Source organism: Syngnathus typhle, linkage group LG17 (genome assembly GCF_033458585.1).
Source record: "Syngnathus typhle isolate RoL2023-S1 ecotype Sweden linkage group LG17, RoL_Styp_1.0, whole genome shotgun sequence".
NCBI classification, from domain to species: Eukaryota; Metazoa; Chordata; class Actinopteri; order Syngnathiformes; family Syngnathidae; genus Syngnathus; species Syngnathus typhle.
The window spans coordinates 9,149,468-9,163,526 of record NC_083754.1 but is presented as its reverse complement, the minus strand read 5'-3'; positions in this window follow the sequence as shown (position 1 = coordinate 9,163,526).

Genomic DNA, 14,059 nt, shown 5'->3' with positions numbered 1-14,059 from the left:
ACGGCGGGCACAACAACCAGCCAGCCGTACCAATTTGCAAAGAAAACTTCAGCAATGATCCCCTTACCCAGAGAACATAAACAAAAATAATCATTGGTGCTGCTAACCCTGACCTTAAACCCACAACCAAAGTGTGATTTCCTATTACCGTTTTTTTCCGTGTATAGTGCGCAATATTTTACTAATTTATTGTCCTAAAATCTGGGGTGCGTATTATACATGGGTACAAAGAAAAAAAATTTTAATTTTTTTTTTTTTAAATTTTTTTTTTTTATTTTATTTTTTTTAAATAAAGTCATGGTACAACAAAACCAACAACAGGACTGACCGACAAAGTCGTGGAACAAAAAGACAGGGTGACATTACCAAAGACAGGAACAGAATGACAGTAACACATGCAATGATCCAACGGTGAGCGAGGGGCAGACAGGACTTAAATACAAAACACGTTACATCGATTGAGGTGACACAGGAAGAGCGGGGTGACACGAACAGAAACTATGGCAACCTAGACACATAGCAAAACTGGGGACGAGACATGACAAATCTACCCCGAAATAAAACTCACCTTTCTTCTTGTTTGTTGTCAATCGCGCATCGCATTCAGCCATCCTGCCCAACACACTTAGTAAAATTCATAATTGACGACACATCGTTTGATGCGATGGTGCAATCCTCGATGGTGTGTTATTGTCAAATATTGTTTGTTTTTTAATCTCCATCGCGGACCGGACGTCATACGGAGGCCGCCATTACAGATGCGCAGAACGGTTGCGCAAGACACGTCAGCTATATAAAGAGCGAGAGTTCAGTTCTCCACCTATTAGTTTCAATTCACAGTTTAATTAGCAGTTTCAATCAGCAAATAACAAAATGCGTATTACAGGTAATATTTTATTTCACAACACTTTGCCTTGTTCCTTTCGTCTCTGCTGTTCATTTCAAACACGCTCCATACGACCGCAATGTTCTTGTATCAGACGCTCGCTCGATCACCTGCTAGTTTGCCGTCTGTCACAATGTACCCTACACAAATCCGAAACATTTGTTGCGGCTCCGAGTCACGACGAGGGGCAAGTTTTGGTTTCCAAGGGTGTTTTTATTCCTCTTCGACGTCTCTCCCATACAGAGCCGCCGTGTGCGCACGGAGCGCGGTGGTGCGTTTAGGCCCTAAACGCACCACCGCGCTCCGTGCGCAGTCCATCCGAAATCAACGCCAACAAAAAAAATGACATCCAGCCTAGTTAAGACCATACCAAAGACTTTAAAAATGGGACCCATTGCCTCCCTGCGTGTGTGACGATCTTTGGGACTTAAAAAAAAAAAAAAAAAAATTAAAAATTATTTTTAAAAAAATTCATAAAAATTGGGTGCGTATTATACATGGGTACAAGCTTTTTTCCAGCATCAGCATGCCATTGTTAGGGGTGCGTACTATACATGGGGGTGCACTATACACGGAAAAAAACGGTATGTGTTAGCATGAAGCTAATGACAGCGAGCTGTTGTTTTAGTGACAGTCAACTTGCGTAAGGTGACCAGACGTCCTCTTTTTCCCGGACATGTCCTACTTTTGAGACCTAAAAAAAATCTGCGGGGGAAATTTCTGTCATGCCTCGTCCCCAGTTTTGGTTATGTGTCTGTGTGCTCGCCCCTCCCTTCCTGTGTGCCCTTGATTAATGTAACCACACGCACCTGCCTCTCGTTACCTGTGATGTATTTAAGTTCTGTTTGCGGGTCACTCCCCGTCGGAGCATTGTGCGTAAGATGTGGACAATGCATGTCTCACGGTCACGGTTTGTTTGGGTCCTGTCTTTTGTTTCACGCTTTGGTCTGATAGTCTTGTTAGTTTGTTGTTCAGTCACGTCAGTTTGCCGAGTCTTTTGAGTTTGTTGCAATAAACCCTGGTCCAAGCTGCACTTGGTCGTCCTGCTCCATTTCCCCACTCCGCACCGTGACAATTTCATAATCGTCGGGAATTTTGTTCAACTGCCTCAAACATAATACATGTACAGTACATAGTCAATAGAATTGCCACTCCCTTCCATTTCACTCAATTCCAGGTTTCTTTGTATTGTTCGCAAATACGTCACGCCCTTCTCCTCAAATCTAGTCACTTTGCTAGGAAGTAGGGTGGGCTAGCCAGTCTACACCGAGTGTTTACAAGCAATGCCAAAACGAAGATGCACGTTCACAGCGGAGTTGAATAAAAAATTCCTGTGCTTTCGCCAGGGTCTTGACCCTAATGAAGCTCAGTGCTTGACATGTGAAGCAGGCACTTACGTATCTGTGGCAAATAAAGGTGGCAAATAAAGGTGCCAACGACTTCCAGGCACACATAAACAGTGTACCGCTATAAAACTCAAAAATGTCAGTGTACATATGTTTTTGTTAGTGTAAATATGTTTTTGTTATTGTGCATATGTTGTTTTGTGTTATTCGGGCAAATAAATGCAATTGCTATACAGATACCGTGTAATTTGTGTCATAACAACTACCGATGCCCCCCCCCACACACACAAAAAAGGCGTCCTCGTTTTCAGAAACCCAAATCTAGTCACCCTATGCATGTGCCGTGTTTGTTTTGCATGCTATAGTTACACGTGTTGCCGTCTCACGCCATCAAACACCTCGCTATTAGCCATAATCATGTGCCAAGCCACAAGCGTCTGACACATCATGTGTGTTTACATCCTCGCTTTGCACAGGTGAATCACCCCGCAGTCTCCCTCCTTTGTCTCTGGTGTCCTTTATCACTCCCAGACAAGAGAAGCTGGCTCTGTGAATATGATTTCTGCCATTCGAGCCACAGTTCTCTGACTCCGTACTTTTCAGAAGTTCTGTTCTTTTGCAACATTGTCTTTTCAAGTGTGCATTCAAAGCAGCTGAAGACTGAGTGACAAGCAAAGATGGCCGCCGGCATGCACAGTGGCGATAAGATGACGGCTTCACCTTCCTCCTGCATGTTTGTTGCAGCGAGAGTATTGTTAACAATGTTACCTTCTGTTCATTCATCCTAACCCTAAACTTTTTTTTTTTTTTTTATGGCGCCGTCTTGAGTGGTGCAGTGTTTTTTCACTCCTTTTCGCTTTATTTTCATCTTTCCTCGTTTCTCTTTCTTTTTTACTGGAATGTTGGCTCGTAACGATGTTTGGCCACGGTCAGGCCATCCCAGGTTCAACCATCCATTCGGTCCATGCCAGTGCCTTCTACTCGCATCTCGGCGTATGCAGGATCGGATCGGCATGGACAGATATTTTTCCTGTGCATCGGTCGGGAACAGCCTGACTCAGCGATAGCCGTCCTGCTTACCTGGCCAGTGCTCCCGCGCCTTGGCCTCGCAGTGGCAACCCCTGTGAGAGGTCCACTCCCTCGTGCTCGTTGGACCCTGGATGTGGCCGACCTTCGCCGTCCGTGCCTGCCCCGTTGTGACGACGCACACCATTTGCATCGGAGTCCCCCAGGACGCTGCTCACAAGTTTGCCTGTTTTGTGTTTTCACACTCGTTGGTTTTCTTTTGTGGCGCCGTTGTGAGTGGCATCCTTTTCTAGAAGCTTATTGAGTTGCGCGCATGTCATCAGTATGTCTTTTATACAGTGGTGGTTCTACACTGAATTACTGTAATTTTTATGAGAAAAAAAGCTTACAAGTCAGGTAAGTATACCCCTGGACTACATGAATCCAATGGTCCGTCCGTCCGTCCGTCCGTCCGTCCGTCCGTCCGTCCGTCCATCCATCCATCCATCCATCCATCCATCCATCCATCCATCCATCCATCCATCCATCCATCCATCCATCTTCTCCCGCTTATCCGGGGTCGGGTCGCAGCAGCCGACGCTGCACCTATCTGCCTGCCTCGCTTGTGAACAAGACCCCAAGATACTTGAACTCCTCCACTTGGGGCAGGATCTCATCCCTGATCCGGAGAGGGCATTCCACCCTTTTCCAACTGAGGAATACGGACTCAGATTTGGAGGCGCTGATCCTCATCCCGACCGCTTGGCTGCGAACCGCTCCAGTGAGAGCTGGAGATCATGGCTTGATGAAGCCAACAGCACCACGTCGTCTGCATAAAGCAGGGACGCAATGATGAAGTCCCCAAACCGGACACCCTCAACACCTCGGCTGCGCCTAGAAATTTTGTCCATAAAAGTTGTGAACTGAATCCAATGGTCACTACATCAAAATATGTACATTGACATTCCAAAGATGCAGCTTGAGGCACGATCAGCTCAGTGGCCTAGTGGTAGAGTGTCCGCCCTGAGACTGGAAGGTTGTGGGTTCAAACCCCGGCTGGGTCATACCAAAGACTATAAAAATGGGACCCATTGCCTCCCTGCTTAGCACTCAGCATTAAGGGTTAGAATTGGGGGGTTAGATCACCAAATGATTCCCGAGCGCGGCACCGCTACTGCTCACTGCTCCCCTCCACCCCAGGGGATGGATTAAAATCACACGCGGATGGGTTAAATGCAGAGGACAAATTTCACCACACCCAGATGTGTGTGTGACGACCATTGGGACTTTAACTTTTAACTTTAACGGTGGTACGATGATGGGATACCGTCTGACCGGCGCGGGCCACACAAATGGCTACGCAGCGGGATGCCAGAAACTGATGCAGACAAACATACACAAACAAACACACACACATGCACACACACACACAAACGCACACCCAAACACACACCCACTCGTGCAGATGTCGTCTTCTGCAGCGCCTAGGTGTGACAATAATCTAACACTTTGGAACCGCGGATTTAAAAACAGGAGCAGCACTCACACTTTCACCAGTTTCCTGCTCAATGTTACTTCACGCTTTCACAGTGTGTGTGTATGTGTGTGTGTGTGTGTGTTAGACATGTGCAGGTGTGAGCTAACAATAAACGCAGCTGTCTGCTTTGGCCTTTTTGATGCTTCAGATCACACGTCAAACTTGAGGCATTGGGGCCCGGGGATTTGGCCCGCCACATCCATCAAGTTTATGTTTCAGAACTCACTAAATTAGGACTAAATTAGGACATTTTTTTTCTTTTTTGGCAATCACGAGTTATACCGAAATATTTAAAGTATTTACATCGTTTCCCATTTCAAATTCCACCTGCCGTTAACTATATAAAACTAACAATCTGTAATAATATGATGGATGAGGTTATTGTACATTTATATCTTTTTCTCATGACTGCATGGATAAAATTGTCAATACGATGCCATAGGGTGATTATTTCAAGGCTTAAATGAAGAAAGATTCCTGAATGGTCCATTTTGCTGATGGATACTTCCGGATAATAAAACTGGATGAAGCTGCGTACAAAACCCTCGAGAGTCAGACACAGCTTGTCTTCAACTTATCGATTGAAGATCCAAAAGAACAAAGCGTGCGTTATTGACGGCCGCTCACACAAAGTCTCATTGAAAACTCTAAACTATCGGCAAAAAAAACAACAAAGGGAAGGGTGTCGGTATCAAGAGGGGGGGGGTCACCCTCAGAGCTGTAGTTGGAGATGACTAATTCAGACAAATAACCCCACCCTTTTGGAAGTTTTATTACGTTTGCAATAACACAATTCAAGTGGTTCAGGCATAGAGCCCAACTTTGTTTGGTTGTGAATCTAAAGACCATACGTCTTCATGTCAGATCATGTTTTCACATCTAGCGCATGTCGAAATTTTGTTCCCCATGGGAGCATTTGAGGGCTGACCTCACATTAGAAGAAGAAGCCCGATTCCCATTTTGACGCGGCGCGTCATCCATCTCACGTTGACCTCCATTGTCGCGCGCTGCGTTTAAATGACAGTGATACATATGCCGCATTGCAAAGACAAAAGCTTTGGCAAGACCCCCACACTTTCGCCCCCATTTGGTGTGCACGTACAAAAATATGACGTTTTAAGAGTGAATTCTTTGCTTTGGCATCTGGATGGGTCGAGGACCACAGTTCCCATTAAAATGCACTTGGGGGGAAAATGAAATTTGGCAGAGCGGGCTTGTGATCATCTCTCGTTCCCTCTCAGTTTTATCTGCAGAGGATTTGGAGGATCCCCCCTCCCCCGTAGCATGCATTAATATTCATAGACAAAATTCCCAGCTTGCTGTGTTGCCGCCTGTAGCGCTCTCACTTGAGAATGTAAAATATGGCCGGCAGCCTGTGTGCGTGTCTACGTGTGTACGTATCTACGTGTCTACGTGTCTACATGTGTGTATGACGAGGCCATTAGGATTTTCATACACCGCTCGTGCACATCAACCTTTCAACCTTGTTTTGGATCCCATGCGCTCATTCCAAATGTATATTATGTTTCGCTAAATGCCAACGATAACAGACACACACACATATACAGGACTGTCTCAGAAAATTAGAATATCAGTGGCGTAGCCAAGCCAGGGCGAGCCGGGGCGGCGCCCCGGTCAGGACTCCCTGCGCCCCGGTCGAAAAAAATCTAGCTTTTTCGATTCTTCATTTTCATGCCGTTTTTTTCTTTCGGTCTTGCGCAAATGTGCTTGCGCTATTCTATGTGCGCGATGTTATCCATTCACCGTTTGCCTCCCATTGCTGAGGTGTTATGGCTGCCCAGGATGCTTCAATAGCGGCCTTTAGGTCATTTGCATTGTTGGGTCGGGTGTCTTTCAGCTTCTTCTTCACAATACCCCACAAATTATGCCATGGTCAGTACACCATTTATAGGTGGTTTTGGCACTGTGGGCAGGTGCCAGATCGTGCTGGAAAATGAAATCATCATCTCCATAGAGCAGGGGTGGGCAAACTACGGCCCGCGGGCCACATCCGGCCCACGGGACCGTTTAATCCGGCCCGCCAACCCTGAACAAAATTGTATTAAACTTATTTTTTTTTGGTCATTTTGCCTGCAATGACTGCGTTTTCCCAGTAGATGGCGAATCGCTCGCCTGCGCATTTACTACCGGAAGCCGTGTCAGACAGCTCGGTGCACACTCACAAGTGCGTGTACGTACTCAGTAGTACGGACTTGGCGCACTCTCGCTCTATTCGTATCAGTCCCGAATTTAGAGCGTGGGCTTTGACGACAGCATTCTTATAATTTGCGCGCTGAGCTTTCAGATGCAGTTTTGCGCTACAGCCACCCACAAACCTTCCCCTGGAATCCTTCCATTAAAATGAGTGGCCCGAAAAAAAGAAGTGAGTGCCGAATGTTAAAAAAGAGTGGCCAATTTGGCTCGACGTACGCGACGTGACGTTCAGCCACATCATCAACCCGTCACAGATCAAGGTAAACGGACCAACACCTCGGATCTCGCCTAAGAATTGCCACAATAAATTTTACTCCAGACTATGACGCACTGCTAGTGCAAAACGGACACCAACAACACTGTTCCCACTGAGAATGAAGGGGAGGCTCTCAAGTTTATTGTAAAGAAATGCATTTTGAATATGATTTGTACACATAGCAGGGATTGAAACTAGCGACCATTCTCATTTTCAAACAATGCAGGATGCTCAAGGACATTGATGCACCATCTATTTGCGACTAATCTTAACCTGTAAAGTTCTTAAGGCTTACTTTAAGGAAGTGTTTCCCGTTTCCTCACCTCTGTTACCAGGTGTTTGCGAGTTAAAACTCTGCTCTGATTTTCAGATACCCCTCACCGTGTTGCTGTTTTGATTACTTTATTTGGATGTATGCTTTCACCGATTCTTCAAGATGATGTATTTGGTCAGAATGTTTGCCGTTTGATGTGATCTCATAAGATAAACATCTTTCATTAATCTGACCTGCAGGCATTGAAGTGATGGAGATTGTTATTCATAATAACAGTGTCGTATTTTATGAGAATCACTGATAGCAGTTTTTTAGTGAATTATTATTTTTTTAATGCATAAATGCATTTGTTTTCCAAAAACTTGTTTGGAATATCCATGCTTTACGACCTACTAAAGGCCAAGATCTTTTATGCAATGACCTTTACAGGTCGCTTATATGACTTCACACAACGCCTACGTCCATCTGCTCCTGGTCCGGCCCTCCGGTCCAAATTTAGAACCCAGTTCGGCCCGCGAGTCAAAATAATTGCCCACCCCTGCCATAGAGCTTTTCAGCAGACGGAAGCATGTAGGGCTCTAAAATCTGCATTTACTCTGGACTTGATGAAACACAGTGGACCAACCCCAGCAGCTGACATGGCTCCCCAAACCATCGCTGACTGTGGGAACTTCACACTGGATTTCAAGCAACTTGGATCTTGCTCCTCTCCAGCCTTTCTCCAGACTCTGGCGCCTTGACTTCCAAATGAAATACAAAACTTGCTTTCGTCTGAAAAGAGGACTTTGGACCACTCTGCAACTGTCCAGTGCTTCTTTTCCATAGCCCAAGTCAGACGCTTCTTCCGTTGTCTTGAGTTCAGAAGTGGCTAGACCATGGGAATACGACTATTGTAGCCCATTTTCCGGACACGTCTGTGAACAGTGGCTTTTGATACCTAGACCCCAGCTTCTGGAAGCGACTCTTCTTCACAATGCTGTTAAAGGTGCGGTCATCTCTCATGGTTGTGCAGCGTTTCCTACAACATTTCCCCCTTCCAACAGACTTTTTGTGGATGTGCTTTGAAACTGAACTCTGTGAACAGCTTGATGATGGTCCTCTGGACAGCAGTCAGATCAGGAGTCTTCCCCATACTTGTGATTTAGTTTACTGAACCAAGCTGTGTGGTTTTCAATGCTGGTGTTGCGAGTTAATTAGACGATTCAAGTGATTAGTTGAATAGTGAATACCCTACTAGTTTACTTTTTCATGATATTCTAATATTTTGAGATAGTTTATATCTTCTTCTTCTTAATATTTTCTGAGATAGTCCTGTATATATGTATACACACACATATACACATGACGCTTTCAGTTGCTGTCTGAAATGCGTTGGCTCTCGCTCGTTCTGTTTTGCCTGTGTATTAATTTGCCATTATGTGGCATGAGGGGGGAAATCCATGGCTCTCCTTTTAAATAAGCATCAGGATAAGAGAGATATCACGGACAAAGCGTATCAAATGGAAAGACGCGGGACACGGCGTGGAAGTCAAGCAATCTCCTCAGTGCCTCATGCACTGGTTTAAGACGAGGCTTGTGAATTATGTTAAGCTTTGCTGAAGCAGGCTTTTTTCCGTTTTAACCGCACCTGGCTTCTTTGTAGTACTGCGAATGAAAATTTGCATGTATTTGTATTAGTCAGGATCGATGTACTTCCATCTCTGTTGCTGTTTGCGCTTTACTGTGAAAGCAAAAACGTACGACGACATCACTTCACTAACCAAGATGGACGCGTGATCAGGCCGCTGGCAAATGATGTGCCGGGAGAATTTTGGAAGCCGGCTGCTGCTGGTTATCAGTAAAATGGGCGTCTGTCACTGACGGGGTGGGGTGGGGGGCGGGGGGCAAGAGGTTTGAAATCTGATTGGACAAACAAAAAAAAACCTCAATCATTTACTGTGTTGGAGAGAGTGCAGCCAAGAGAACAGATCTAAAATTAAAAGAATGCGATGTTGGGAATACGTTAAGGTAATTTTATAAAAGAAAATCTGCAATCCTGTTTGTAAATGTAAAAGTGCTTTTCGTCTGCAAAATATTCACACACACTCACGCACTCACGCACTCACTCACTCACTCACTCACTCACTCACTCACTCACTCACTCACTCACTCACTCACTCACTCACTCACTCACTCACTCACTCACTCACGCACGCAAACACACACACACACGCACACACACACACACGCACGCACGCGCACACACACGCACACACACACAACATTCACGTTAAGCCTCAAAGTCTTTGTGTGCGTGTGTTGTGATCTCAAAACTGCTGCAGAAGGCACTTTTTTAAGTGATTGTCACCACTTCTTTTAGGCAAACAATGACGAGCGGCTCCATTATCTCCGTAAATTGAATACAAATCTCCGTAGCGCTCGTGCAAATAAATTGCGCGCTTTATCGCCGTGCTCCTCCCCAAACGCACGTCTCCTCTTTGCAGCCAATGGAAAGCGAATCATGCATAAATAAGAAAGAGGAGGGATGCAGGCGACCAGCGGGCGGGTGGGCGAGCGAGCGAGCGCACGTGTGGCTGAATTTCCATATAGATAGACACGCACATTAAACTTGGTTATCTGCAAGCTCGCTATCCACTCGTGCTCTTATTACGTTTTTGATGGAGAGACGGCCACCGGCTCGACTTTGACGTTAACGGCCACCCCCACCCCGCTGCGTGTCGCTCTGCCCCGGACACTTTGTTGGTTGCTGGCTCCGATCTGATGGGTCTAAAGGAGTACCACAGGGAACAATGCTCGCACGACTTTTGTTTATGTCTCGTCGCAAACATCTTCAGAACTGCTGGAATTCATTTTCAATTAGATTCCAAAGCGTTATATTACTTTCTCTGAAAATAAGACCAATATTATTCAGTGTAAAAGTATAATTTTGTCATGACCTTAAACATCAATCTATGACTGAGCGCAAGCTAGCAAGCCATGTTCGCAACTTTGCCATCAACATTGCAGAGGTGCAATGCGACATACAACACTTGGCGCTTAGCACGATATGCTGAATGAAAGAGGAAGGAAACAAAACGCTTATCCATCCCGCGGCTTACGTGTAAATTAAAATGCAATTAGAAAGAGGCAAATGGGCTGCTCCCAGGAGATTGCGAAGGGTGGGGGTGGGGGGGGGTCCAAGAGGGGTAAAAGGCTCTCAGGATAAGGGCCCGTGTCACTCATCATTAGTGTGGCATTAGACAGGAGGGGAGCCCAATCTCAACACAAGCTCGCGGGCACATTTTGTTCACGTCGCAACGCTGATGATAACGACGACGTGAATCTGAGTACCCCAAAGACTAAAAAGATCCTCCATGTTGTTTTTTGTTTGGTGCTATTGTTTCCCGCAGCCGTTTTTGTCATCGGCGGCAATGCATCCAACAAAGCGGCACGACTGTCCTCCTCAGCTGCATACAGTATTGACAAGTGTCCATTCTGACAGAATTCCAGCACCCCATCCCTGACGGCTCTCCGCTGACCACTCCGTCCCCCTTGAAGTCTGGTGCCCCCGCCCCCCTTCCCTCCGCAATGCCCCCCCACCCGACTCCCGGGGATCAATGGGCGTATAAGCGTATGGCGGATGAACCCCACACGACGGCAGCCTCGCAGGCAGGCGAGGGAGGGGGCGGGGCATGAGTGAGGAAGAAAATGGGAGCCCATCCTGGCAGGGCAACACCCCACAATGCAGACCTGTCGCTTCGCTGCAACAATGGAGGTGACAATGACACTGGAGGAGGAATTTCCGCTACTCACAACACCCCACCCGACCCCACCTTTCAAGCAGAGGCGGGCTTATAGAGCAGACTCAAATTCATAGTTGCTTTCCATTTCAAGTATGAACGTTGAAGGCTTCAAAGGTCAAAATGCTGCTGGCATGATCGTTTGGAGCACTCCCGTTTTGAAATTCAGGTTAAAAATCATAATGTCCTAAATTTGTTTGCCGAAATGTTGTTTTGTAAGTGCATCAAGTTGAGTTAGCTTGCGTATGAAGTACGCCAAATGGTTTGTTTTTTGTTTGTTCAATGATGTCCCTGTTAAAATACTCATCATGAATCATTGGCAAGAACAAATTGTGTGCCTAGACCTGAAGCAAGAACGAACGTGGGGACAGTCGTCGTTTTGTTTTGTCTCGTCACAAATCCACCCAGCAGATTGACGCTACCGAAGATGCTGGCTTCGTTGAGGTGTTTCCACCAACTATTTGCGGCCCCCACTGTTTGATAGTGTACTTTAATGACCACCCGCTAAGCACCGCCAGGCTCTCGAGCCCTCTTAACATTTTTCTAATACCCCCCCTCCGTCCCCCTCGCCACTCTGTCCTTGCATTCTGTCCCAATCAAATCTTTTCTTCCAGTGGAGGAACGAATCGGATGCTTCTCTGGGCCAATGCGGAGATCTCTCATCATGGCCTCCTTCTCCTCCTCGCCTCTTTTATCCCCCACCACCCTGAACTTACTTTACCTCAAGCCTTCTTTTACATGCACGCACCCACAGCCCTGCCCTCCCCACCCCTTTGCTGAGAATATCTCCATTCCCTGAGCTGGCACTCCTGGCATGGTAGGGGAGTACTCCTAGCTTGGCCTGAGCCACTCTTTTATTTTTGGGAAAAGGTGATTGAAATATCTGTGTTTCCTCCAGAGAGAGTTGCAGAGATCATGACATTACTTGACCCTGGTCCTCCCACACACGTGCACCCAAATATAACATTTGAGCAAGCGCATAAAAACCACATGAGCATTTCTAAAGTGCTTCACAACCCCTGCCCAAATCACACTTGGCAGTATTTCTAAGCACTTTATATTACGGCACATACTTTCTATCTTTCTACTATGCTACATTCAAACGCAGACAACCTTGTCAAAACAAAACAAGGCCGTGTAGCGATAAAAAAGGCACGGGGGTGGGAGGGGTGGGCGCAGACAGCCTGACCTTGTGTGCTGCAGATAAGTGTTGCTTTTTGACCTTGTTGTGTTGCAACAAGGTCAAAATAAACAAGGTCCTGTGAGAAAGCGTTTCTGTCAGTTTCTGCAGGGAGTCCAAATGCGCTGTCGCTTTCACGGCGCAAGGATGACATCAACAAGGGGGGACGTGGGTTGCGCGGATAATTCAATCGTTTCCGTTTAATCCGAGTCGTGTTACACCCACAACATAGTCAACTTGTTTATGGAGACGAAGATTTTGCCAAACTTTAGCTGCTCGTGCATAAGTGCTTTCTTAAGGAACGAGAGTGTTGTTAACAACGCTGCCAACTTTGAATGAAATCACAAAGTAAATCAAATAAGAGTTCAGCGCCATGAAAAATCAAGACAACTGTCAAACGCTGTATAAGGGCGCGTTCGTTATGTTTAAGTTATGAAACACTGCTTTTGTACGTTCGTGGGTGTTTCCACTTGATGTTACCAATTTTGGTCGCTGCGCACACACGACACGTGTCGTGTGGACACGTCACGCACACCTGCTGACGAAAAAGCTCGCGCTGTTATGTTCACGTGCAATTTAAAACGTGAACGCATTTAACAATTTCTGTTCTCGACAACTGGGCGGGCGATGAATTAAAAATGTCATACAGCCGGTGAGGTGAGCAACGCCCAAATCCACAAACACGATGACGTTAACCCCTTCCACTTCTTCACGTACTCAAAATGCATTTTGGTGCATATAATGTACATTTTCAGAGGGTGTACATTCCACGCTCAAAGTCTTTAGCAGCAATTGAATTTCTCTGCGTGTCACTGTCTCTTTTTGCTGTTGCTAGGCAAGCAGGGCGTGTGTGCTCCGTGGCCGCGGCTGGAGGGCACCGCGGGGCGGGGGGTGGTGGCAGAAAAAAACTGTAATTGGGCGCAAATTCAACGCTTTCAATGGGCGATTTCGCTGCCAAAGGAATCTTAAGCCTCCCCTGCATTCATCTCTAGTGCAAAAGTGCAGAATTGGAGGGCGAGCGCGGGTGGATTTGGCCGCTTTCTGTGCATGACCATATATGGCAAGGCAAGAGATAGCTCGTGCTCGCGCCCAATAGGCTGCCCGCCGCGGTTCGGCTTTACAGACTCCGTTTTAACCCTTGTCATGCTGAATTATTTTTTTCGACAATAAAAAACTCGTCCGATACAGCGCGGTTGTTTTGGGGCGGGGAACACCGCTAAGAACAGAGCTTTTGCATTTCGGCTGCGCATTTTCGAATCAAGTCCCCAGTGATTTTCTTATCTCGTGTGTTGAACTGTTACTGCGCACATAAAACTGACATGGTAATTTGGACATTTCTTTCTCACGTGAGGCGAAATTAAAGGGGAAATAAACTGCTCCGATTAATAATGGTGGCGTGCAAGCGGAAAAGTTGAAGATTCACAGACTTGGAACGTGTTAAATTAACGGCAGTTGAGCCCAGAGGACACAGTACTGCTCTCTTATCTGTGTGTGTGTGTGCGTGCGCGTGTGCGTGTGTGTGTGAGAGAGAGAGCGAGAGCAAGAGAGACAGAGAGCGAAAGAGAGAGAGAGAGTGTGTGTG